Genomic DNA, 26,592 nt, shown 5'->3' with positions numbered 1-26,592 from the left:
CCGCCGCCTGCACGGCTGATATTTAAACCTGGGGTCCGTGCGCCCCCTAAGCGCGAGCGCCGCGCAGCGCATCCCCCGCCCCGCGAGCCCGGAAAATAAATAAATAAGTGAGTGTGGCTTTTGAACTGCCCACAGACTGTCACAGGGAAGGGGGGAGGGAGGGAAAGAGGGAGGGGGAGAGAGTGAGAAATGCAGAGGCAGCAGCCGCGGTAGCGGCGGCAGTGCTCCAGCAGGCACTAGGCACTTCAGTCCCGGCGAGCGAGCGGGCGAGAGCCACCGCGCTCCGAGCGAGGCGAGGGGGCTCTGGGCTACCTGGGACTCTCTTTGTGACACCCCAGCACACAAACACACCGACAGGGACAGAGGAAAAACATATAAAGGTAAGACGCGGTGTGTCTCACTTATGCCATTAACACAGCCGCCCGCGAGAGCTTTGCCATTTCTATAATTTTCCCTCCTTCCGTTGTGTCTCGATTGTGGGGAGAGCAGATGTGCGTGTGAATCGGTAAGAGCAGAGAGAGAGGAGCAGCCCGGGAGGCGCCTGCCCGGGCACATTTTAGGGATATCACTGCAAGGAGCTCTATTCCTCGAGAGGAGACCACCTGGGAGCGGGATCGAGGCACACAACAGACCGAAGGCGATTTAAATGCCCGGGAAGGCTCTCTTGGGGAAGGGTGGGGGTAGCGGTGGGTGTGGTGGGAATAACAGCGGTTTATGCACAATTTCTTTTCGGTGCTTTTAGCCTGTTTCCAAAGAGAGTCTGCTTAAATAACAATAATAATTTTTTTAAAAAGAAAAAAAAGAACAAAAAAAAAAAAAAAAAAAAAAAAAAAAGGAAGATGCCCCAAGCTCTCCATGAAAGGAAGCGCTGGGAGAAGAGCACGCACGGCGCCAGGAAGATGGCAGGGCGGCTGGGCGGGGGGCTCGGCGGGGCGGGGGGGGCGTCGGGGCGGGCGAGGCGCGGGGAAGCGGCGCGTGCCCATTGTGGCCGGCGAGAACGCGATTGTCCCCGGCGCGGGAGCGGCGCTGCCTCCGCGGTCACGCGTGCGCGTGGACGCCCCGGCGGGTTTGAAGCGCCGCTCCCGGCGGGGCAGCGCACGCCGGGGCTCGGGGGGCTCGCCTGCCCGAGCAGGGGCTACGGGCCCGCCGGCAAACACGAGTGGGACCGCCGCTGCCGCCCGCCGCGCTACGCCCCGATGCGCCTATGCTATGAATATTCACCGACTGCCGCCCCCCGCTTCTCACAGGTCCCCATCAACCCTCCGGCTTTCCGTTTCCCCCCCACCAAAGCAAGCTACACCTCCCCTCGACCTTTCTTTTTCTTTCCCCTCTCGACCCGCCGTGTCGCCTCTCCCCCACGCACACGCGTGTCTTTCAAACGCGGCTCCCGCTGGGCGCTTTCCCCGCGCCTCAGCTGGGCGTGGCGGCTCACGCGGGAGAAGGGGGGGCGGACACACGCACACCCCCGGGACACCCCCGCCCTCCTGCCACGCCGGGTGGGCGCCGCGCGGGGGGATGCGGAGCAGAGGGGGGGATGCGAGACTGCGGGAGGATGCGGAGTGGAGGGAGGATGCAGAGCAAAGGGGGGATGCAGGGTGACGGGGGGTTGCGGAGTGGAGTGGGATGCGGAGCAAAGGGCGGATGCGGAGCGGAGGGGGATGCGGAGCGGAGGGGGATGAGGAGTGGAGGGGGATGCGGAGCAAAGGGCGGATGCGGAGCAAAGGGCGGATGCGGAGCGGAGGGGGATGCAGGGAGCCCCGCCGCCCTGCCCGCGCCTTTGTCTGTGCCCGGCGCATGCGCGGAGGCGGCGGCGGGGATGGGGCCGGCGGCGGAACAAAGGCTCCGCGCTGCGCAGCGACCCCCGGGCGCTTCCCCCCGCCCGCCCTCCGCCAGCCCCGGCTGCTTCATCGGGGTGACCCAGCAGTACCCCGGCACCCTTCCTGCCCCGTGCTGCGCCCGGCTTAGCTTTGGCGCCTGCTGCTGTGCGCGATGGCGGAGCGGACCGGTGCCCCCCCGCCCGTGTCTTCCCTCACCTCACCGAGACAATATTTGGCACTTAGGAAGGGGAAAAGGCCGGCCCTGCTGCCCGCCCCCTCCCCGCCCGCAGCGGGTTTCGGTCGGCGGCAGGCGAGCGGCCGCGGATGCCCCCAGAGCTCCCCCGGCCCCGCTCCTCTGAGCGGCCTTGGGGGGGCAGGAGACGGGGGGCAGGGGGTCCCTCTGCAGCAGCGCGGGGTCGTTCGTGGGCCCCTTTGAGCAAAGAGGGCGAAGCGGGTGCGGCGTACGTGCCGCAGTAGGAGCCCCGCGGAGCAGCCACGCCGCAGGGACGTGCTCCCTGCCGGGTTCCGTCTGGGAGAAACACGCGTGCTCTGCCTGCCCGGGCGGGCGGTATCCTGGAGCATCTCCCTCTGTCGAGGGGAAACAATCTATCAAGAGGAAGATTGTGTGCGTGCGTGTTACTGCGACATCTTGAAATCTCTTTTGTTCGAATTGTTGCGTCTCGATGCTGGCATTGGTGCCGGTTCCTTCTTCGCTACTTTTCTTTCCCGACTCTTGTCCAAAATTCGGATATATATTTCTCTTTAGAGGCAGCATGCTTAAGCCTGTTTGAAATGGATAATTTTGTAAGCTAATGGCAGTTTCTGAAGAGAAGACAACTGGTGTGTTAGTCAGGCTGGAGTTAAAGCTGACAAAAGAATATTGCCAGTGGGCTCCTAAACAGGCGATGGCAGTGGATTTTGTTGCTTCCCCTCGAGGGTGATGAACATTCACTAGAAAATATACACCCCAAGGCCCCTTGCATAGCAATTACTTGGTATTTCCAGTGTTTCCAATTAAGGTCTCTTCTGAAGAAGCCATCAGAACCCTAAAGTCTGTCTAAATGTCCCCTCTCTGCTTGCCAGATGCTTGCCAGGCACCACCTAGACTGGTGGCCAGGCTTCAAACACTGAGGGTTTTTTCCCTGTGTAGATGTTCCCCATTAAGAAGGGAGAATGTGGGGTGGGAGTGCCATACTGAGGGAGGATGCGGCATCTGCTGCTACTGCTCTCTCCAGGGGAGATACCTTGTCCCGCACAACCCTTTTGTATTCAGGGTGTTTCTGAGAATTTTGGGCAACCTTTAGGGGTGAGGGAAAAAGAAGAAGCAAGGACATGGCCAGAGATTTTTGCACTTGCTGTCTACTCATTGTCTCACAGAACTTCACGTGAGGGAGAAGCTTTGTTTTGTGATCTCCCTTGCTACTGGATTGTATGCAGTGAGTATTTTCTTTTTGTCTGGCTGTTTCAGTTTAGCCAGGGAGCACCAACTCTGATCTGTGGGCAGAATAAACACAAAACGTTGGGAAATCCATGGTGGCTCTGTCTGTTCTTGTATATTTCTTGTATGAAATAGCTGATTGTGTAATACAGGGAAATTGTATGTAGCTGCCAAAATGCAATCATGCAGCAGTTTCTTCTGTTGATTTGAATCTCTGAGTATATCATATCCAGTTAAAATTAACATTGAAAGGGTAAAACTGGTAAAATCACTGTTCAAGTTATTGCTTGAAGCAATGATCAGGTGAAATTTTTTTCTCTCCCCCCGCTACCGCTTCCATGCTTCTTTGCATTTGAAATGCAACGCCCTCTGAAGCAACATGGTGATACAAGGTTGATTTATTTCAGAAAGTGGCATACCTTTGGAGCATACCCTTACCCTGAGACTACAGCGTATGCAACCTCCATAATTTCTGACCCATATCTAGATCTGTCTCTAGTCCTTAAGTATTTGTGGTTTGATCTTTCAAAATTAAGTCTGTGGAATAAATAGTATTTTCCAAGTGAAGCTTCTTCTGTTGCTGCTGTGTTCCATGTGTGCCCCATGCAGTGAACCATGAAGTCCTTCAGCAGAACCTTCTGTGTCCACAACGGCTTCTGTCTGAACAATGCTAAATTCTTACCTTGTGCCGGCACCCACCCATGGTCCGATGGCATGCACTGAGGGACAAAAGCAGGTTGCAGGGTAGAAACAGGCCTGCCCATGAAATCTTGGGAGAATTCTGTGGCTACATTTTCAGACACTCAGCTACCATTGAGCTAGTAATTATTTGGAGATCTGCCATGGACAGCTGATCTTGCACTTATTTTGAAAACAAGAATTTTGGAGAGTTTTGTTTTTGTTTTTGTTTTTTTTTTGTGTGATCTGTATGAAGAGTATTCTGCAGTCATTTGTACAGATTTGCGCACAAATCCCAGGTCTTGATTTAGGTGAGTAGGTGTAAGCACAGTGTCCATGGGTGCAATGTAAATTTAATGGTTCAAATTGAAGTTCTTCAAGTAAGAAAAATGGATACTCTTCAAATATCTAATGAAGAGTATAATAATCAACTAACATTCAAGGCCTTACCTTCATTCATACAAGGGTAGTAAAGGCAGGCCATTTTGAGGTATGCTACAGAAGTACGGAGACTGATTTTTAACTAAAGAAAGATACTTTGGAATGACTTGGGTTGCTGCTTCTGTGTCAATCAGGAATGAAGAGAATGAGGTAACAACTAGAGAAATCAAAGAAATTCCTGAAAGCGTTATAGACTTGATAATAGAAACCATATGCAGCATAATGGGGGTTTCATGCATTAGTAGGAAATGCTTTCAAGATTAAAAAAATGTGCAGGGGGAAGAAGGGGGGAAACCTCGTGCAGAATGGAAAGGACTTTGAAGTCTTCCTTACAATATCTTGTGTCTCACAGTTCTCTTCCCTAAAAGCGTGACGCTTCTTACTTCAAGATGGAGAAATGTGGTTAATATAAAAATGTATCTATTGGTTATTTGGTATGAAAATTCATAAGTTTAAAATAAAAATAGATTGAGAGCAATGTGATTTCTCAAACATGAAAGATTCCTGACTTGCCAGAATATGAAAATAAATCCTTTGACTTTCTTCTGCACACCAGTAAATGTAAAGAGATACTGATTTGTAACACATGTGGAATGGTCAGGTTTTGCCTGGGAGCAAGATGTGTAGTAATTCCCTCTTAAGTACGGTTAATGAAATTTAACTCTGAGGAAACAGTTTTATTAATAAAAACCTTCTGTCTCAGGATATATATCATACACTGATCTCTTTTGATGTGTTTGCTATTGTCTTTTGCAGAATAAGAATGAAGTAGTCTGTATAGTTGCCTAACTTGTTGGGTGTAGACTGCCAAGTACCCCACCAGTGCAGTACTGTTGGGAAAGCCACATGCTTTTTAGTCACATGTTGCATAGTTTAGATTTTAGCCTGGTAAGTGGTGCCACATATGATTATGATCTGCTGATCCAGGGGTTTTATTTTTTAACCTTTAGGAATTTGAACTTCTTTTCAAAAGATTTTATTTCATGTGCACTGCCCTAGCAGTTGTTCAGAGCAGCATGACCTGGTACTTCATGTAAACTGTAGGAATGATGGCAGGAGCTTCATTTTGATTAGAGACTTACTGTCCTTACAGAGGATACAACACCGAATCTGTAATAAGACTGGGCCTTAGCCACCTACCTACCTTTTGCTACTTGATGGATAATGTCATGGTGGTGATTGTAATACTACTGATGCCTTGGCAGTGTTGGATGTGAATGCAGTGTTGAAGCATAACCTTTTCCTACAGGCAAAAACCTAGTAGTTATAATGACAGAGTTTCTCAAGGATTAATTTTAATGACAGAAATCTATGTCATCATGACTTTGCATGACAAATGCAAGCTAGTTCTGTACAAGTAGTAAAATCAGGGGGCTGCTGGCTATCTCCTGTTTCAATAGTCTTTAAATACTCAGTGGGATGTAGAACATATAACCCCTGCAGAAGGACAGAGCCTGGTTATAGTTTTTGAACTTATTTTCTGCTGTTACTCTTTTCCTTGTGTGATTGGTCGGTGATGGAGGGACTCATATTCAAAATTAGGTCTTGACGTGATTAACTATTTTAGGATGAAGTAGATGGTCACATAGCGGGATCCTGTAGATGTGCATCTGCTAGAGAAATTTAAGATGATTGCTGAACTATGGAGAAGAAATAGAGCAAAGTTAGAAAAAACAGAGAATGGACCAACAATGATAGAACTGATGCAGGTTTCTCTCATCTTCCTACCTTAGAAAAACACATGCAAAACGTGCACAAATCGGGATGTAGAAAACAGTGAAAACCCAACTGCAAATAAGCAATAACCCAATAAGCAACATGGAAGAGTTACACCATGAGAAATGCTTTGGTACGTGTTTGTCCGAGATAGACTGGAGCCAGAGAATTGCTACATCAGCTTCCTGTAATCATCCTTCCTCAAGGCAGTGAAGCGCGTCATTAGCGGAGAATGAAAACAAAAACAAAAACAGGCTAGAGGTGGTATAAAACTAAGAGTCTGGAAAAGGACAGGGTGAAACCTGTCACTACTAGATGAGGTGTTCAGATTATTTCTGCATTTCCCTTTCACACACTAAGTTTCCAGTAACGCAAAGTTGCTGTATTTTGGCCAGTGCTGGTAAGTGCATGATTGACTTCTGCTGCTAATTGTGTTGAGCTGGTGGGAGGAGGCAAATTCAGTGAGGTCTGGCGTGGTAAAAACAGTTCTTCTGGGTATCTTGCTGTCACCAGAAAAACTGAGGCAAATGGGGAGATGTGCTACCTGCTGTAACAAACATGTTTCCTTACCAGATGTGCTGAGGGAGTGGGGCTCATTTTCCTCCAGCAGCATCACTCAGCCTTGCATGTAAACCCTGCGCCAGTGAATATATCGTCCGCAATGGGAATAGCTGGTCTCACTGAAGAGAGGGTGAAAGATGTGTGTTGGCTATTGCTTTTCTTTTCAGATCTACAAGCCATGTGAAGCAAGGGAGACAGAAGTTCTCCAGAGCATAAAATTCAAAATCAGGCTAGATTTTCCAGGCTCTTCCATTCCACGCTTTGCTTGAGATGTAGGAGAGTACTGTTGGTTTTTAACTTTATTTCACTTGGAGCTTTCACTAGAGCATGTGAGACGTCTGTAGGGTACCTGAGTGCTCAGAATAGCCCCTAGGCCTGTAATTCAAATGCTTAAATTAGCAGAATAAAGCAAATGTGGAAATATGGAAACCCTTTCCATGTTTTCAGTCCACACCTGCTCTATGTAACTCCAGCAATCACAGCTAAGAGCTTTCTGATAGCATCCTCCATGTAGGATGTGAGAGTTCAAGGAGAGTGACAAATTGTCCTGGAAAATATTTTTTTTCTGAAGGATCTGGTATTACTCACAGGAAAGAATTTTAGTAAGAGGGATTTATCCATTCTCTGCTCCTGTATGCTGTTCCCTTTTCTCATTTCCTACCCTCTGAGATCTTCAACTGGAAAAAAGCCATCCTACGGTGAAGAGGTATCAGCAGAAACCTTTTAAGCTGCTTGTAGCCATCTGATGTTCCACCAGTATTGTGCATTTTAATGATTTATTCAGTGCTAGTTTCCCTAGTGTTATCTAGAGGAACATTTGGCTTTCTGCATAGTGGCCCATGCTTTCCATCCAGTCATCTTGAACGGATGACATTACCTTAATGAATAACACTTTTAGAGCCAAGCAAAGTCAGAGCTGCCATGTGCGCTGAAATATGATAGTTCACCGGAGTGCACTCTTTTCCTGTTCGTGTAACAGTGAGTAGAAGCCTCAACAGAGCTCAAGAAAACTAATATTACAGTATTTTTTTATAAGCGCTAAAATGACTATCAGGTCACTGAAAGTTCAGCTGTCATCCTCTTCTGTGGATGAGTCAGTGACTGACAGATTCATGAAGAAATTATTGGTGCTGCTAGCAATAGGAATATGGCACTCCTTATGGTGTCTCATTCCTGACTGAACAACACACTGTAGTGACAATCCACCAGGGCACAATGTATTGAAAGTGGCCTTCAGTGCTGAGGTACCTCCTGTTACCAAGGGTTCAAACTGGACTGCAAATCACCTACAGGTGTTCCTGCAAACATCTCTTGGAACATCACTGGTACCAAGACATTATGGAGAAGAGCAAACATATCAGTTAAGAGATGATAAGTGCTTGAAGCAGGGTGAATATTGTCTTTAAATACTTGCCTTGTCTGTTCTGAGATATATGGAGAATGGTGTTGAGGGAAATGAGCTGGCATTTCATGCTCTCCCACAGCCATTGACCCTGTGAGGAACATCCGAGTGCCTCATCTAAAACACAGAGGTGATAGAGAATGAAGGAAATTCTGCACTGACAGATTTGTGGTTCAGAAAAAAAGTCTGTCCAGGAGTTTTCTGTGGAACAATGACAGTAAATTTACAGGCTGAGAATAGAAATATTTATCTTAGCAGCTTTTATTTCCTTTCTACTTAAAAAAAAAAAAAAAGTTTTTTGGCACATTTTCTCCTGGCTGAAGAAACTATTTCAAAAGCTTCTTGTTAGAAACTGTATTCTAACCTGTTGGGATATACCATATTTTCTTGGTCCATATTTGTAAATGTGTCCCATTAAAAAAAAATTGTTGTTTTCAAACTGATTTTTCATCTAGCTTTGGCTCTATACCCTTCCTTGCCATGTTCCTGTAGCTCACTTATCTGTATTTAAATTAAATTATCATAGTAGCTATGTTGCCATTTCTCTTACTTGACCTTTCTAGAAGTCCATATTTTCAGCCATGAACTAACATAGCCTATGTCAGGGAACGCCTTGATAATCACACAGTAACATGCAATGTGTGCATTAGCAGACATGCAGAACACAGGAAGATCTATGGCATCAGCTTGATTGCATCCTGGCATTCATATGCAATGGGTGGAGGTACCAAGTACAGAACCACTTCTTGTAAAACTTTAAACTCTATAACTAATGCTACTAGACCACAATGGTTTGCATGCATATGGCTCCCAAATCTAGATGTTCACTGAAGTGAGATCATATCAACATGAGAACTTGGTCTTAAACAAAGTTTCGTGCAAATCCTGTAACAATATGGAAAGCTTGGAGCTCTGCCAGCTGAAAGCATTCAACAGTTTTAAACTTCTTACCAGTTGAAGAAATATTAATGTGATTTTGTCTGCTGACTGAAAGTGGAGAGAATTTTTCCTTTTTACACACTGTTTTAGTTTTAAGCAAAAGTGGCTCTTGACTAAATGAAAAAAATCCACCAGCAAACCCAAACCTTCTGTGATAGCTTGAATTGCCAGTCTTATTTTCAAGAAGAACTAGATTTGTTTGATTCCTGTAGAAAATTAAATTGCTGCAAGCTCATAATTAAACTGCATTAGTGAGCTGAAAAACCATCCAGATCACAGTTTTAGGGGAAACATTTGCTATTATAAAAGACAAAGCTTGTCTGTCAAGCTGTGGCTGTGCTGGGTTGCATATTGCATAAAGGCCAGTAGCTGTCATAGTCATACTGGCCTGAGTTTCTTTTATAGAGAACCCTTCTTTGGATCCACTTCTAACTGCTCTAGATTTTAATTGTGTCTAACTAAAGCATAACATCCATAAATGATGGAGACGACAACATGATGGCTGTGGATATGGAGTATGATGCCGTCAAGGTGAGGACCGTGTTCAGGCCAAGTGAGTTCATGATGACAGATATATATGCCTTTTATTCTGAAGGACAAGTTTGTAGCTACAGAGTGAAGACACCAAATAGCCTTTGGTTGCTGTAGAGGGTCCCCAGGTAGGGGACGAGGGAATTGAAGAGTATTGATTTAGACCCTCTGCTGTACATTGTGCTCCCAAATAAAACCCCTCAAAGGACATTATTTTCATTGGAATTACAGCTAGTCATCTCAGTTAATTGACTCCTTACACAGAGAAAACTTACAGTGCTGATAGAACCAAAATAATAGATAAATATAAGGTTTGTTCACAGCCTGACCTCCCCCCACAAGCCCTTTCAAGTTCTGAATACTAATGTTTGTTCCACGAACGCAGAAGTTTTCTGCATTGGAATGGAAAACCACGGTCCTCCCTAGTCCCGAACTTCCTTTTCAACACCCTTGGAATTTGACTGTGGGTCTGCTGCCTGGTCCTCAGCATTTTAAGGGTTTTTTTTTTTTAAGCTTCAGGTTCCTGGCTTGAATCTCTTGCCTGTCTCATCCTGCTGTCTCTGGAAACCTCACCTCTGAGCAGTCTTAGGGATTCCTCCTGGGAAGGAGCTCCTCTGGTCTTCTTAAGGCAAACAAATAAAATCAGACTGTCCAAGAGAGTTTTCTGGGCTGTCTTGCAAAACCAGTGGCTTTGGTGAGTTTGCATCTGCAGTTGGAAGTGTCAGTCCATCCTCTGCTGCACTAGTGATGTTCATTGACTCCCTTCTCTGGAAAGAAGACCAAATAGCTAATTTAATTATTACAAATGCCCTGTTTTATCTTAATTAACCTAGCCATATGATCCTGGTTCCCCGATCTAATTAGCTAGGGAGATAGTTAAATATAACTTCATGTAGCTAGGCACATTTAGCTATTTGTGGTTAAATCTGCTCACAGTTCCTAAGAGACTGTATTTAAAAGTTACAGAGACACAGCCAGGAATACCTTCATATGAAATGAAAAATACAGAGACTTCATCTTAACTAACACAGTGGAATATTTTTTTATGTTAGCGATACACCTCGCAGCTTACAATCGCATTAAAGCCTTTCATGGAAACAAGGAGTCATCTTTCTGTGTTCTGTCACTAAGGACTAGCAAGTGACTGAGTTGTACACAAGCAATGGGATTTCCACTGTTGTTCAGGTGGATAACTTTGGACTGTATGAGGAAAATAGTTGCTCTTTGCTCTGTAACAGATGACAGGTGGTCAGTAAGCTGAGTTAAAATAATTTAAATAATTTTTAATGAATAAATCATAGTAAAAATTCTTTGTCTGTGGAATAATTTCTAATAAAGACAGTATGTGGTAGTTGTTGGGAATATGTGGTCAGAATTACCATAAAGAAGATCTTGTTGACGAGAAAGGGAAAACAAGGATAACAGAGGTCCATTCCATAGTTAAGTGTTTAGAACCAGAATAGAATAAATTGCCTTTTAACTATGCTAAAGTGGACATCGAAGAATTCCCTTTTATGTATTGTGCTTTGAACAGTTGAAGATACTACTTGCATGGGTCATATGCCACATAAAAGAGAGCTACCATTCAAGTGGATGCACATGTAAACAGTAAGAGTGATCAAACAGGACCTATGAAAGGGAGAAATGAACACATTGGTTTTGCGCAGTGTAAAGAAGCAAATGATTATTTTAAAACTAGGTAAGAAATGACCATTGGGAGATTACTTAAATGTGACTCATTTTGCCTTGGGGCAAGAAGAGGAAATATCTCAACTTCTCTTGAGGTATCTTTCAGTCTTGTGGTTTGTGTGATCAGGGACATGGGGAACATTTGGAGTGAGCTAGTTCTTGAGTGCAGAGAAGTAAGTTTAGTTGAAACAAAATCCTTCCTGATTTATTGTGTACTGATTTATTGGCAGTGTGTCTGAGCTCTGTTAATATTGAGATCCAAAGATGAACCCACTGCTAAGATGCTTTATGGACATGGTGTATGCTAGAAATAAATACACAAACAAGGCTTTTCTAGACCTGGCAAGAGGCTATTCAATTTATTGATGCTGAATAGCATAGGTTGTTAAATGGAGATTTCTCATAGTAATTTTGATGGAATTCTTTAAATGGGCTGTAAGTTTGAGGCTATTCTTCACATTGGGGCTGATGTGCAAGAAGGGGAGTAAAGCTTACAAAAATGATTGAGGCTTTTCAGTTCCAAAGTTTTATTTCAAGACAGTGATAAGTAATCATGTGTGTATGTTTGAAAATTTTACTCTTCAAGCCAGAATGAAATTTTGTGACTGCATCTGAGAACAGTTTTGTACTTCTGATTGATATGACACTAGGATATCTTTTGTTACTTAATCTATAGGCTGCAGAAACGTTTGCTGGGTTGTTCCACAGATGAGCGGAGAAGGCTATACTCACGTTTTTAACACATGGTGGCTGAAACTTAATGGTATAATAACAATGGCTTGGAAGGTGATATAAATTAGGCTAATTTCTAAAGAAATCCTTGGAGTATTCATAAATGGTTTTGAATAATGTTTAGCTCAACAAATGTCTTTGTGCAATCTATCTTTTGTGTGCAGGTGGGCCATTGAAATTCCTGGTTCAGTACCAGGGGCTATCCATGCTACTTTGGACTATGAGTTTGAAATCAATCAATCAATCAATCAATGTTTTCCTACCTGAGGGCAACCTAAGAGGTATTTAGTTTCCATATGTGCTTACTGGAAATAGTGTTGTGCTCTCAAGAAGCACTTGCAGATTTTGCCTGTGTTTTTCTGTTTAATGTACCAGATTCTTGGCTAGTTGCCCATATCTTGGTATTATTAGAGGTGAGGCAATGCTCACCTTCATTTAGCAGCTAATTGTTAGATTATTCAGAAACGTATGGATGTCAAGTTGTGCACAGCAGTGTGTTGGCACTTTTTAAAGTGATCCTTTCCAAGAGGGAGGCATGTTTACCAGCAGAAATAGAGTGGTGGGCTTGATTCTGGTTTTATTCATGTTGATCAGTGAGTATCAGGTTTGAATTTACTTGAGTTGCACTAATAAAGTCAGAGCTGTGAGCCACTAGAATTTCACTGTAATTTGAATGGTTGAGTGGGCAGCAATGATTGGGATTGCTGTTCAGGTATATATCTATATAAATATATAAAACTCTGCTTGTGGTTGCAATCATAATACAAAAGCCTTTACCAGAACATTAAATCCCAGTGTTCTGTCATCTGTATGCTTTTCTTCCTGTGTTTCTCCTTGCTTCTTTGAGAAACCACTGGTAGGTTAATTTGAATAGTATCGATGTTGAAGGCGAGTTTTTTACTGCCTGAAGAGGAAGAAGCATTATCTCTTTAATCTGTGTAAGGTAAGTGTGTGTAGCAGTGCAGTTTTCACATTGAGAAGATACGTCAGAAAACGATATGCCTTAGGTTAGGATTATTTTGGTTGAAAACAAAATCCCTGTCATTAAGTCTTGTTAATATTAATAAGCTCATATAAACTGGCGCAAAGTAGTGCAAAATGGGATTTTTTACTTCTCACTTCCTGGGCCTGTACATGAGAAAGAGCACACCTAGTAATTATGGCAGTGAAGAAAAGGATGTGCCCTAGATACACTGGGTTCTGCAAGTTTGTACTACCATGCAGTAGCATGTACTAGGGTAGGTAGGGAGTGTGTAGTAGTGTATGCACACAGGCAGGGCCCTCTTCACTGCAGGAGATCTGCGTGGGATCTATTGAATGAGGGCTGTGGGTTAGAGTAGTTGTGGGGGTTTCACTGCTTGTCCTGGGTTTGAGTCAGCATCTTGCTCAGAGCTGCCTTCAGCTGTGTTTTGGTGGTCAATCTGGTTTTGGTAAAAACTTTTCACAAGTAATTCAACCAAGCCTCTTTCATCAGGTGCCATATGGAGCCCTGCAGTGCAAGCAACAGGTAAGCAAGATGAAGGGCTAAAAATGACGTGTTGTAACTTCATTTACAGGCTGATAAATCTTAGAAAATAGTTTTCGTCTTTAAGTATTATGTGCATGCTGATGCTTAAACTCAGAGCTGGTCTGATTTGTCAGAGAAATATCTCACAGGTATCAGTCAGACATGGCTGACATAATTAGTCACTTTTACAGAAACCTTTTCTACCGAACAGACGGGCCGAGAAAAATAAACATGAATTTTAAAATCAACACTCAAGTTTGTATTTCAAGATTAGAGTATGTCTTTGAGACTACTATCTGCAACATCCTCTCCTATAAGGACAAGATGAGAGAGTTGGGGTTGTTCAGCCTGGAGAAGAGAAGGCTATGGGGACACCTTAGAGCACATTCCAGTACCTGAAGTGGCCTACAAGAAAGCAGGAGAGGGGGCTTTTTACAAGGGCTTGTAGGGATAGGACAAGGGGGAATGGCTTCAAACTAAAAGGGTTGATTTAGATTAGATATTAGGAAGAAATTCGTTGCTGTGAGGGTGGTGAGGCACTAGAACAGGTTGCCCAGAAAAGCAGTGGATGCCCCAGACCTGTAAATGTTTGAGGCCAGGTTGGTTGAGGCTTTGAGCAACTTTGTCTAGTGGAAGGTGTCCTTGCCCATGGCTGGGGCTTTGGAACTAGATCATCTTTAAGGTCTCTTCCAACTCAAACCATTCCATGATAGTAAAAACATTTCCATTTTCTACTTTAAGGTATCTAGCCACTTAATAAACAGTACAATTCATAAGAGTTTCTAGGTTTAAGACCTAAACCATGCAATATTTCACAAAGCCTATGGACTAATTAGTGTTAATTAAAGAAAAACATATATAACATGGACAGTCAGGATGCAAACCTTTGCTCTGGCTGACTTCAACTGGGGTGTTAGTCTTGTCTCGAGACAAGACCATTTTCTTGTTTTTGTTGGGTCAGGCTCAGCCTCTACTGATGGAGCTGGATACTCCATGCTATACAAACTACCAACTGGCAAGAGAATGTCTCTGCTCTGAGCCCTCACCGAGGTGTTGAAAGCTCACGCTCAAGTCTAAAATGGGCAGGGAAGAATTGGAACATGCTCTTTTATAGAAAAAGTGAGCCTCTTTAAGCAAAGGGCAGATAATTTTTTGCCTGTTCACCAGTGAAAGCTTATATAAAAATGCCATAAATACCAGTCTTTTGGGGGACTGTACAGGTTTTTACCTCGTAGTTCTAGTATAAAGACAATTTCTTTGTTTGATTTCATAGTTAAATATGTACTCCTTATGCTGTTTTGCAGTATTTTATTTGTAGGAGTTACTGGGAAGATGTTCAAGTCCCCAAGTGCCAATTAACTGCCTGGCATGAATTTTACCCACAGAGCTGGTCCCACTACTTTACATTAGAGACAAAAAACATAGTGTGAGCATTTAAAATTTACATGACAATGTGTGTGTTTTCTTTCCTCATTTGAGAACTTATCCCATCTATGGCGTCAGATACTTCGACCTCAAGGGTGCAGGTAGGACAGCTGAGCTGAATCAGCAGCTCCATAGGGTGGGCTGGCTTCATGCTTTCCCCTGCTTGTTTTGTTTTTCTTCTGGCTGGGCTCCTTTCCTCACAGCTCAGTGAACTGAATCACCTCACACAAGGCTCAGCTAAGAGCCAGACCAGCTGCAAGGGAAGAGGAGCTGGCAGTGGCTGTCCCACTTGACAGCAAGCTATTTCATTTGGCTTAGCTCTATCACCTATACACACCTTCATTCCAAGATTTTAAAGATTTTTAATGCTTTTCATCTAAGCATGTTTTTCATCTAAACCCACGTTTGTAAGATGATTCATCTTATGACTAGAATATGGAAACTTCACATTACGAAATTTAAAAAATAATTGCACTTTAAATCCAATTGTGAGGTCTTCCAATAAAATGCATTGGTTTTAAAATACAGTAAGTGAATTACTTCAGTCATGAAAGGCTAAACATGCCCAAAGACCACTGAATGTCTAGCAAGGGAATTCCAGTGTGGGAGATCAGAACTGAGTTAACTCAGACTGTGACCTTTAATGACCGTCTGCATCTCTTACATCCACATCTATTTTATGTAAATGAAGACTGACTCAAATCTTAAGCTTTCCTTTTTTCTTTTTTTTTTTTGTCTTTTAAAGTAATTTCCTGTTAAAGCAAGCTATAACCCTTATGGTTTATCATGCAATCCTTTTGTTTACATGGAGTGAAGATCAATGTGTAAAACTCAGGTGTGAGTAAATTGGTCTGGTGAGTAAAGGGATACCTCTGACCATAGGACTCTTCAGTGTCTTGTCCAGGAGCCAGACCTTTAAGGGATACTGTGATCCTGGAACTGCAACAGAGTTGCAGAAGGCTCACTAAACTCTTATTTTATGTTGCCTTTTGATTTGAGTAATTAAAATAGTGAGTAGGTTGCTATTATAAAACTATTATGTTGAACTGGAAACTTGGGTTCATACTTTCAAGTTTCTTAGTGTTTTCTTAATGCTGGTTAGAGGAAGTTTGGGGGGATTTCCATCAGTTTTAATCAAGGGGCCTATATTTTAATTACTAATATATATTTATGATCTCTTCAAAGGAGTTGTGGGATTTTTGTTTCTTTTTTTTTTTTTTTAAATATAAGAGTCACTTATAGTTTGCTTCAAAAGATAAAGATAAAGCTTGATGGTTTCATCTGTAATTCTTGATTCGCACTACAAAACAGATAGTTCAGACTACAGGCTGTACTTCTTGATAGAATTAGTTCAGTAAAGCAGCAATCAAAATGTGTTGCACATAACAAATTGCTACACCGGTGCTGTTTAAGAAATCCTTTTTATCGTAAACAGGAACTTCGCACTTTTTCTGAAATGTCTTATCCTGTGGAAAGCTGCTCAGCATAATTTATGATTTCTCACTTAGCGTATTTATGAAACAGCTGTAAATCTGCACTTCATTTTGTACAGGGGTTTTGTATTTATGTCTACTGTGTCAGCCATTTGGCTGCAGGAAAACAGTACCACTTGCTCAAGGGAGGGGAAGTTAGCACTCTTAGCCAAAAATGAGACAGTTTCTCAGGACAGAAAGGTAAGTGTGCTATTCTTCTGTAAAGCTGTGTTTTATGAGGTGAGCCCAGCAATCATATTGTCTTTTCATGCAGTAACTCACTGGACACTTCCTGCCTACCGAAACTCCCAGAGAAGTCTTTTTTACCGTGTCCTGAGGCAATGCAGTAAAAAGAAAGGCCTATTGACGGGAATTTTGAGAAACCAATTGCAAGTAAATTTATTTTCTGATTTTATCTGGAAATGGATAATAGTTGGACCAGCCTCATCCATCAGATCTACAGCTTTCTGCTTGTTTATATTGCAGCCATAAAAGTGGGAGTCTGTCCATCATGCATTCGGTAGCTTTAGAAGTGCAGGAGTTGGCTCTGTTTACAGCAGCTCCATAGCCACATTCATGAGGAAGCTCTGTGGGAGCTAATTTTATCCTTCTGTGAATTTTAACCACGTCCTGTAGAATTTCACATGCATTTTGCCCTATTCCTTCCACTAGTGTGGACACAATACATTATACTGCTCTGTGCCCCATGGTTCTGCCTTCCAACTGCATGTTTCAGTACCAATTTCAGTATTGCTTTGCCTGGAATAAGTTCCATTCTTTTCATTTGAATTAAATTGAATAAAAGCAACATATTAAAAAATCAGTGGTAATCATATCAGTTTTATCTTTCATTATAAAACTTTTTTTGTACACGCAGCTCTTCGGAAATGCTTGTAAAATCTAACAGGCCCTCTTCAGTCTTAGGAATCTGAGTAATTACCAAATGGTGACATGGGAGATGACAGTAATGATGGAGATTCTGATGCCTTATGTTTGCACACTTCTACAAATGAATGGCACTGCAGGGACTGAATTAATCCTACAAGTGTTAATGGATCCAGTGTCATTCCTTTAGCACTGATAATCAGCATAAACGCAGGTTAAAGCAAACCAGTGTTCCCTCTGCTAAAGGGAGCAGGACACTGACCCCTGTTTTCTAGTGGTTTTGCTTCTGTAAAGCAAACTCACATTGAGTGAAAGAATGAAGCTTCTATAAAATGTGATGTAACTTAGATAACAAGGGTATGGCTAGCATATCATCCTTGATATAAATACTGAAATCTGTCAGGGACAACAGAATGAAAAAAAGCAGTTTTTGACTTGAAGTTGTGTTCTCACAAAGCTTTCTGACCTGACCACCCCTGGGCGATGCCACGTGGCTTCAAAGCTTCCCAGCATTGGGGTTGTGAGGAACTGTGCCTGAGAGCTTACTCACTGGTCCTGCTGGGCAAGCTGCACAACTGTGCTGTTGCATCAAAACCTGCTTTCTTCTCCTTCTGCCTGTGAATGTTTTTGCACATCTAAACTGCTGGTGCTGCTGGGATGTCTCTGTGATGCACCAGTAATTCTGAGTTAGCTCAAGGTACCGGCTAGAGCTGCATGGCAGCACAGAGCCCAGCAATCTGCAGAAACCGTGCAAGCAGGACTGCAAACAGTTAGTTACAAAGAGTTAGTTCACGCTGTGCTTTGGGTAGCCACATGACTACCACCACCTGGTGTAGCTGGTGTTAAAACCAGGCAGCATGATTAGCACGGTCTTGTACGAGCCTGTGCCTGATGAGGCCTTGGAGCACTCCAACTCCTTACCTGCATTAGCATGTCTGATTGAAAAGCTGTTTGTTAAAAAGACTTCAGTGGCTATAAAAGCTGAGAGGAAGAAAGGTGGCTCCTTGCGAAGAACTGCTTGAGACAGGGAAGAAACCATATGAATTTTGATCTGAAACTCAAGTGCTAAGAATACAAAATCACTGCAAAAATCGAATCTGAATATTAACAGCTCCCTCTGCTCTTTTGCAAGGACAAACATTTCTTTCTAAATCTCAACAAAGCAAGTTTCTAATGTGGGTCAAATGGAAATCCTGTTTATTAAAAATCTGCTAAAGACAACTAGATTTTTAATTTCAATGGAGGAAGCTTCTCTGTGACCCTTAAAGGCATGCCAGTGGACTCTTCCAGCACATGCCTCAGTAAACAACAAATGAATCACTGAGGTGCTCTAACAAGGATTGATGTGTCCACCCAATTAGAGGGATATAAAGAGTGCTCCCTTGAAATTCTGGGTTCATTTGGGTTGCTCTACTATTTCTGCAGTCTAGCGCTGAAGCATTGCTTCAGGGGTATTGTTGGCCTCAACAACTGGCTTGTGTGCGTTGTCCTAGCTAACAAGTACAATTTTTGTACAGATATTTCTCCTATGAAGTACTCCAGCAGTGAAATAATAAAATAATGTTGAATGTCAAAGACAAATCACTCACTAACGTCTGTTTAAGCTAAGAGCAAGATCTTCTCCAAATTTAGCACTGCTGCAAGCGTGATTGATAAGACTCATTAATCACCTGTTTTCAGGGGCTTGCCATTTCTTAACTTTACGTGTTTGATTTTCCTTTGCCTAAATTATGCCCAGTTTTGGGAGGTGAGATGGTGCAGTGCATGTCATATAGTGTGAGTAATGCAACTGGTCAGATGGAGCAATGTGTGGAAAATTCATTAAGTATTTTGAGGCTGTTTCCTCTTTCTTTTGGAACAATGTTTCTATTTTCCATTCCAACTGTACATGTAACTTGTACTGCTTCAGAAATAATTTCCTCACATCATCTTAAAAGAAAATTAAAAATTAAACATTTTTTTTGCTCTACAGAGTATTTCTGTTTCAGACAAATAGCCCAATTTTTTGCACAGAACAACACATAAAGTAGCCTAAAGAAGGATATCATGCACATGAAGAATAAAGCAAAGATCAGAGTATGTTTTGTTTTTCATCCGGCTGCTACATCAACGATTGTGGAGCACTTCAAGACTGCACAGGGTGTCTCGCAGGTACTATCTAAGGATTCCCTCTGACAGTGTGGTGGCAATTTACAATTCCCTTACCATGCTTCCAGGAAAACTGTGTCATGTTATTACCTTTTAAGGTAGCTATATATTTACACCTGAAATTTTGTTTCCTAGACCGCAAATGAAACCCCAACTTTTGTTGAATTACCTAGGCTAAGCAATAAATCATTACAAACCATCTGATTCAGATATTCAGCTAACTGTTATAGAAGATGCTTTAACTCCGACCTTTTTGTTGCTTCTTTTTATCCCTTCAGTGTGACTTGGGCCTTGGTAAGGGATGGTAACTTAGTTGTGGTTAGCATCTATTTGGATTCAGTTACAGTTACATGCCTGGGTCAGAGGGTATTTGAAACCTTGACTCATCATCTGTGAAGGTCCTTGCACCAAAGGCTTAGCAGTGCTCTGAAACACATCATTGTTGCATAAAAGATTTTGCTCTGTTCTGTAGGTTTTACAAATATTGAAAGTATAGTGTTGCAGTTCTTGCCAAGTATCTTAAGAAGCAAACTTAAATGCCTAAATTAGAAGCCTTGGCATCTACCATTGGTGGTGAAAGTCACGTTCGTCAGTGCTCCTAATTACCCACTGAAGATAATTAGCTGACTGTTCCTGGACATGTTTATCATAACTCAGATATGACAGCAATGAAAATGATGTGAGGATTTCTTTGAAGCAAAGTAAAAATGAGAAGTGTGAGTTAGAAACAAGTTCTCTAAGTTACTGCCTTTCCTCTTTGTATGGCCAGATACCATACTAAATACCAGGTGTTCAGTGAAGCTGGGCATATTTCAAAAAGTTGTAGATAATGAAAATTGATTTAAGCCAACTTTACTGGAGCCAGAAACTTCAAATCTGGGTTTGTGCTGTCTTTTAAGCCCAGAACCTTCCTAGATTATTTTTTGCCAATTCCTGATTTTTCATACACAACAAAACTTTATTTTATTAATAGATTGTCTGTGTTGGGAATTGTTTGATCTCTTATTTCCACTATTTATGTAACCAAGTCACTGACCCACTGTGAAAATTCAGTAGCAGGCAGTTGTGATACAGAGTGTATGTGCCTTATGTCATTGGCCTTTGTGTCCATAAACCTAAAAGCTGCTGCCTGGCCATTCCTCTGCTTGAAAAATCTGCCTGTTTGCCAAGTCCTTGAGGGCATAAAGAATGGAAATGTTTTCTTAAAACTGAGACATGTGTATGTGTATTTGTGTGTGTGGCTTTCCCATTAGAGTGAAAAAAAGCAAAAAAACAGTACAGTGAAAATATTCTGGAATTACTTCAAAAAATATCCCGCTATGGCAGTGAGTGATAGCTTTGTATTTAAAATAACCTTAATAGAATTAAATACTGGAGTGAATGGAAAAACAGATGAACCCTGTGCTTGTATTTAATCCATTGCTGTCTGCCAATATATGTGTTTTTTTGAAGTACTGGAGATTGTTTCACCTATGTTCCTCTTGGGCAACTGCTTTGGGACTGGACCAGTATAATAGACAATTCTTCATTAGCTCAGATAATGGGAAAGAAAAAAACCACAGATGAGAAAGGCTTGGTAGAGAGAAGTTCAATAGTACAAAACTCCATGGTTTTAACTCCTGCTCAGTACCAGACCCAGTCTAGCTGTTTCCAGGACCTCCCGAATGTTTGCAAGGCAGCAAGCAGTCACAAGCACTTATTCTTGTTCTCTATGGAGTTTGGAACACAGACAAAAATTTGTTTGTGTGACTCAAGAACTGCCTTGCTACTTTGAACAGTTTACTCCCTCTTTTATCTTCTTTCCCCTCGAGCCTCTTCAGCCCCCAGTTTCCAAACTAAAACAAGGTAGGTAAGACTGCTCTCACCCAGGGGCTGTCAGGCCAGAACTTCATCTCTTCTCATCTGTAACAGGGTGATTTTCCTGTCTGGGGCTTCTGTGTGTCTGCTCTGTGGTCATCCCCCTTTCAATTTGTCACAATTGTCCTATTCCTTATCACAGCAACAGCTTCTTTCAAATACATTGATTTATTGTGCTGAAGCCTCTCTGGTGAACTGTTGGCACAGGAATCTCTGCCATTAGGAATCCCTCTTGTGCCATTTCCTCAACCTTCTCCCAAATCCTGCATGTCTTTGGATCTTAGGGCTTTTCTTGCAGTCAGTTCCCATCCAAGTTCTTCTTGTCTTCCCACATGCTGCAAGGTAGTCCCAGAGCCCTGACTGACCATGGCCTTCCCTCTGTGCTCATCTGTTCTCCTTCATCCCCTCTCCCTGTGTTCACTCCTGCCTGGACGCAGATGAGGTGAGAGACTGCCTGCTGCTGCCAAGGCTCCTGGGAAATATACTTCCAATAGACACTGCAAAGCTTGCCAAAGCCTTGCACCAGGGCACAGGATAGTTTATCCTGGCAGGCTGTATGGTCACCAGCCTGCCAGCTGGCAGTGATTCTTTGTGTATTTGCAGCATCTCAAAAAATAATGGTCCATCCTTACTTATGGTTTATTTTAAATCCTCTCTTACATGTCTTAAATTTTATGGCATCAGCTTTTCCATTGTGGGTTATAGGAATGGGTGGAGCCCAGGAGGCACACGCTTAATGCCCAAGTGCAGCACATCCGTGAGGAAGGAGCTGCTTTAGCTCCTTGACCACATCTTCAGTCACACTCAGCTGAAATCCTCTCATGGGTTAAGAAATTCTGTGATAGTTTACACCCCCACAACCTCCCCCAACAAGTGGGAGGTGCAAATGTATACCTCAAAGCAGAAGTCTCTATCTCTGGATTACTTCCTTTGCTGGAGAAAATAATTAATTTTAGCTGGCAACTACATTCGTTTGGATACAGAGAAAATATCCTGTGTGCTTGGTATGTTGGAAGTAGTGAATAACTGAGGCATATAAAATGGAAAGAACTTGCGTAACAGAGTTGCACAGACCTGTGGGGAGACCTGAATTTGCTCAGCCCTGCTCTGCTGCTTGAAGCTCTCCAGTTTTTACCTTGCAAATACTGATTAAGCATAGAAAGTATATCAGACCAGCCATCTCATGACAGCTTCTAGATCTGTTATGAACTTTTCCCACTGTCATTTCTTAGGATGTTTTTCACTCTCTATTGAACAATTTCAGCTATCACTTTTGCATCTTGCCTCTTGGAATACTTTCTTATACATGACTGACTTCACCCATATCAGCAAATCCTAATTCTTTTCCTTTCCATTCCTGGAACACCTCATGGCTACCACTGTCAACACTGAGTAATAATGAGTTTTCCTGCTGTCACTTCAGACCACTCACTGTAAACAGCTTCTATTTGCATCTATTTGACTCTTTAAAGACTTTCTAGTCTAATCTGTTGGTGCACACAAAAAGAAGAATATATGAAAGGGAGATGTCTGAATAAAGTTCTTTTTTTGTCATGACAACATGGCTGATTCCTTTAAAATAATGCTGATTAAATATTGTCCACATCAGTGTTGTACTTCTGAAATCTTACTTTTCTTTATTGACGTCACATGAAGGCTGAATCACTTAAAATCGCAAACTCTTTTAGAGCTACTGGGATGGTCTCAAGGATGCCCTTCCATACTGCCTCTCTCACTTGTAGATTCCTCAATAATACTGATTAATTCTCTTGTTGGTTTTACTGGCTGGGTGCAGATCACCTGCTGTTTATACTTGAATCTTCATTTCCATTTATGTAAACTTCACTTTTGGCACACTGATCAGAGGGTGACAGTTGCTTGCTTGAGAAGCTATGAAAATATTTATCGAATAATGCTGTGGCACTGAAGAGTTTGTGTGCAAAACACCTTTTTCCTACCACAGGTGGGCTAGAATAAGTTACTGCATTTCTTAAAATAAATTCAGGATGGAAGTCATAGGTTTGACTGTGTCTGTGAGGTGTTCCTTCCTTTTTCATTCAGATCATTGTGCTGAGTCTCTGTTGCTGCAATAAAAGGCCACTGCACTCTTGTGAGAAAACCCTGCTTAATGCTGAACACACCAGAATGAGTAATTCAGATAGGTGGGACACCTTCAAACTATGCCAGGAATCAGTGTGTAAAATATAAGGAATAAAAGTAAGGAATAAATTTAATGAAGAACAGAAGAAATGTAATCCTGGATCAGGTATTTTTATTGTGTACAGTGGAATAAACACCACAACTGCTTTTAATAATAAGATTGGTGCCTCTATGAGAGAGTGCCACTTTAAGTTCTCTTAATTTGGAGGATTTGTTTTTCTAAATTTATTTTATATTACACAAAACTAATATCTTGGTAGTGTTGAGTTTTGAGGAACTGACAGTTTACAATTTATTCCTTATTGTTAGTCTCCATACTGACATTCTGGCATTGAAATCCAGTTTAGTGAAGTTGTTTCCATCTCTCCTTCAGAAAGAAGTGGTACTCCTTTCTTTTAGCATGTCCAGGGCAATCCCGCAGCAAATCATTTTGCAGCTTTGCACTTCACTTTTACGGGGTTTGTCACTATATTGAAAAGGTTATATTCATTTGGAGTTCCTGCCTATCCCTTTGCAGTGGCTGGTGTGCAGGAAGGAAACAGCTTTCTCTGGAACCGTGGCTTGCATTCTGTCATATAGGGATTCTTTGTGTCAAATTCTTTTTAATGCAATAAAGCAAGCCAAATCCAGATAAGGTAGACCCAGTTTTTTATACTGTGCAGTTGTTGGTTTCATACAATAGACACAGCTTGAAGAAGTCCTGGTTGTCCAGATCATTCATCCTTAGAGAATCTGTTGTTAAAATTGAGGTGAAAACCTGTTTGTGTTTTAGGTCTGGAAGGAGCAGAATGCCCTCTGAATCCTCTTTTCTCCTTGCTTAGGCTTGTACCAGACATGTTTCACATTACCCTGGTATGCAGGTAGAATCTCAAATGTTGAAAGAAAATGTTGGTGATCTCCTACTCTTCCCTTTTGGCCTCAGAACTGTTACTTTCAGGGTGGTGGCAAACATTTCTGTGCCTTAGGAAGCCTTTTCTGGTTCTGATTGAAATTCCAATCATGCCTGAGTGCCTGCTTGTATCCAGATCCTGTATGGAGCAGCCTGTTTCCAGTTCTGCTGTTAATTAGTTCAGAGCCTACAATCATCCTAAATTTGTAGATATTGAGAACCCTGGCAGTGCAACCTGATAGCTGGCCTTAGATGTTTAAATGAGTTTTGCTGCAGTACTTCAAAGGTATTACAGCACCAGGGTTAGTGATGACCTGGTGACCTACAAGGTTCTCATTTTGTTAGATTGCCCAAAGCTCATAGAGTTTGTTAGGGGGAAAAAGAAAAAAAAAAAAAGAAAAAGGAAAAAAAGAAATATTTGTAAATTCACTTTACAGAATGTAATACACATGGAATATCAACCCGTTTGGCTACCTGTGAAGTGATTTAAAACCCTATAAATTCTTTGCTCAGAGTTTTTCTGTCTCTCATTGCATTGCATGAACCCAATCAACTCTACTTTTCTTTTCTTCCAGCTAGATGGTATCTATATTCAGCTGTATATAAGAAAACTTGTGAACTTGCAGTAGTTTCACTTCCTGCATCATTTCTGCCGTCCCGGGCCGGTGTGTGGTATGCCGGCGTCTGTTGTGAAACTTTCCTCTTTCAGAAGCTGTGCCCCGGGCTGTGGGAAAGATATGTTGTAATGGTGGGGAGGAGGGAAAAAGCACACCAGCCTCATCTACAAAATGGTCATTTCTCAGAACCTGCATGGTCATCTTCACCCCTGAAAATGCTGAAATTTGGGCTGTGTTTGTATTATTTTTTTCACTTACCTTTTAATGGAAAACTGTTGACTAATAACACCTGCTGAAGGAATAACTTTGCATACATGCTACCTGTGCTGTACTTTTTCAAACAACAAAAAAGTAATTCTGACATTAACAGAGTGTCTTGCAAGGCTTAACAATTCTGACCTGACAGAAAGACAGGGTATGGAATAAAATGCTCTGCAGTATTTACCTGAGCCTTCCTTCTGTCCACACAAACCAAAATTAGTAACGTCAGTGCAGATGTTGGGTAGTTATGCCACACATGGATTTATGAGCTTGCCTAAACATCTTGTTATTAAAAGTTTAAATATTTACACTGAGAGTCTGCTGCCTTATGGACTCTTGTGAGATTATTTCTGGCAGTGAGGATTTTTTTTTTTATTGAGAATATTCTAGGGTTGACTTTAACATAAAACTGCTTTAGTGCTCTTCTAGTCAACAGTTACAGATTAATTTATGCTATATCAGGGCTTAAGTGTTGCTTCATCCTTTTAGAGTTCCAGTAAAGACTGACCACTTGACTAAGATTATGTAGCTTAGAAAAAACCCAGTTTTAAATAGGACTTTGAAGCAAAATTAAGTAGAGCTCAGGTTGCTGGCTTTTGTTGGTATTTTCACATTGGTATTTTGCAATGACAAGGCATATTTTTTGTGGGATCCTTAGGAAATCAAGGCTTGTGCTGTCTATTCCACTTAAGGGCCCAATATAAATCCCTCTAGGTGAAACTCCTTGGTTTTGGTGAGGCTTGGAGTGTTGAAGCAGAAATCATTATACTGGGTTAAACTTTAAACTATTTTCTGTTTAGTTGTACATACACATAGCAAAATATGCCCTTGGCTTGCCAAATGTTATCCAGCTGGCAATCACATGGCAAACAACATGCTGAAGATTAAAAGACTGGGCTTTAAACAACAATTTCTGTGCTTGATGTAATATTTCCCTTTTTATTATGTCAGTACCTAGCACTGTTAAGTGGAGGCAAATAATTGCTATGAAAAAGTGCAGATTTTCTGAGTAGAAGTATATCTTCATAACTGTAGTGGGTGGTGAGAGATAAGAAACAACCAAATATACCAAATAGAAGGATTGGCTTATAAATGACTGTGTGCTGCACTTGAATGTAGTGGGACCTGGAGGAGCTGCAGACTGCCAAACATCAGCCATAGAGGAAGGCAGAGATAGCTCTCTTTTAGAAAAAAAGCAATGGTCTGCAGTCAGTGGGGAGAGGGGAATCATGGGATGAAGCAATTTGTGTCAGGGAAGCATGTTCTAGCACCACTTGTCTGCAGTGGATCTTTTAATTCTAATATTTTTAGCAAAGTTTTAATTCATTCAAAGAACAAGATAATCCTATTTTTTTCCTCTTTTAGAAGTTTGCAGGGAGGTAAAAGAAGGATTAAGTAATGACTTAGGAATTTTACAGTGAACATGG

The 26,592-nt window shown here is 42.2% G+C and overlaps 1 protein-coding gene across 1 annotated transcript in view; it reads left to right on the top strand.

The window, feature by feature from the left end:
- Nucleotides 1-261: 261 nt before the first annotated feature.
- Nucleotides 262-26,592, top strand: part of BASP1 (brain abundant membrane attached signal protein 1) — a gene marked incomplete at its 3' end in the record, with an annotated part of 50,437 nt that continues 24,106 nt past the window's right edge. The window contains exon 1 of the mRNA XM_082302496.1: nucleotides 262-380. The remainder of the gene's footprint in view (nucleotides 381-26,592) is intronic.

This window comes from Coloeus monedula (assembly GCF_965178545.1).
Source record: "Coloeus monedula genome assembly, chromosome: 1".
Classification (NCBI taxonomy): domain Eukaryota; kingdom Metazoa; phylum Chordata; class Aves; order Passeriformes; family Corvidae; genus Coloeus; species Coloeus monedula.
This window is presented reverse-complemented; position numbering and strand designations above follow the sequence as displayed.